General features: G+C 44.9%; 1 protein-coding gene across 1 annotated transcript in view; it reads right to left on the bottom strand.

Annotated features, from left to right (window-relative positions):
* LOC101360557 (butyrophilin-like protein 1) overlaps nt 1–1,569 on the bottom strand; it is an 8,617-nt gene that overhangs the window by 1,753 nt on the left and 5,295 nt on the right. The gene's annotated exons all lie outside the window — the stretch shown is intronic.

The following is a 1,569-nucleotide window of genomic DNA, read 5'->3' as shown; positions in this document are numbered from 1 at the left end:
GCTCTGAAACCCAGAGGTCACCATCTCTTCTAAGGCCTGGTCCCATCAGTTATCACCTTCCTTTCCTCTCCTTTCTTCTCTCCTCTCTCTTAATTCTCTGCTCCTTACTCACTCAGAAACCCACTGCTGTGGAGTCGATTTCAACTCATAATGACCCTATACAACAAAGTAGAACTGCCTCATAGGGTTTCCAAGGCTGTAAATCTTTAAGGAAGCAGACTTCCACTTCTTTCTACTGTGGAGCACCTGGTGGGCTCAAACTGCTGACCTTTTGGTTTGCAACCAAGCATTTTAACCACTGCCCCACCAGGGGTCCCACTCCTCCCTGCATCATCCTTGTTAATCTCTTCCTCTCCACCTACTTCTTTTCTTAAACACATAAACATGTTCAAATTTTTACAGTCTCCTCTCCCCTTCTTAGAAGAGTAGGCTTTATAATCCAAGAACACCTCAATGTTCTCACCTCTCACCTAGTTCTCAACCCCCAACAGTCTGACGTCTACTCTTCCACTGAGTCTGTTTTTGGTGAGTTAACAAAAATCTCCTATTTGGCAGCCCAGAAGTCACCCTGCAGCCCTTCTTCCTCAGTCTCTCTCGGCATGAGACACTGTTGACTGCATCTTGAAACGGGCTCCATCTTGGCTTGGTCACCCTCCTTTCTGCTTGGTTTGTCACCTCTCAGATCACTCTGCTGAGTCTCTTTCCTGGACTTTTCTTCCTCCCCCTCCCCCACCCCCACTACTTACAGGCAGGAGTAGTTTCAGGGTTTTGTCCTGGAATCTCCACTCTTCTCACATCACACTGTCTCCCTGGCTTCTTTTTGTTCCCATCGCTTCTCATTAAATCACTTCCAAAATTATACCAATTAAGCATCTTTGTTTCCCAAATTCCCCTTCTTTATAACCACATCCCAATGGGTTATCTTTGCACAGATTCCTCTTACACACCTCAAACTCAAAATTGCAGAATAGAATTCATAATTTTGCCCTATGTGTGGTAAATTGATTCCAAGTATAGCCCTGGATCTTCACCTTCCTTACATCCACCTGCTCATTGCCACATCACTTTGTAGTGCCCTCCCACTCTTACTCTTGCATAGGTCATGTGGCTTTATTTGGCCAGTGAGAAATCAGCAAGTATGACAAAAGCAAAGTTTGAAAACTGCTTCACCGTTGAGCCCTCTACTATTTCCATAGGAGGGACGTGCTCAGGCTAGCCTGCAGGACGATGAGACTCTGGGAACATTGCCTTGTCACCCCAGCCTTTCAGCTGAAGCTATCTGAGATCAGCCAGTTGTCTCCCATTCAAGGTCCACATGGTGACCTCTTTAGCTGACCAAAAATGTATGGATGAGTCCAATAGAGATTAGCCTAGCCCAGCCTAGATCAGTTGAACTCTAGAAATGCTCAGATTAAATAAATGTTTATTGCTTTACACTACTGAGATTTTGCGACTGATTGTTACATAGCATTATTATGGTGATAGGTACTTGATACATAATTATCAATATTCCTACAACTAGACAGCCAAGGCAAAACCCTGGGAATCTCTGTGGTCCCCTCTTCCCCT

The sequence above is a fragment of the Trichechus manatus genome, unplaced genomic scaffold (genome assembly GCF_000243295.1).
Source record: "Trichechus manatus latirostris isolate Lorelei unplaced genomic scaffold, TriManLat1.0 scaffold00327, whole genome shotgun sequence".
NCBI lineage: Eukaryota > Metazoa > Chordata > Mammalia > Sirenia > Trichechidae > Trichechus > Trichechus manatus.
This window is presented reverse-complemented; position numbering and strand designations above follow the sequence as displayed.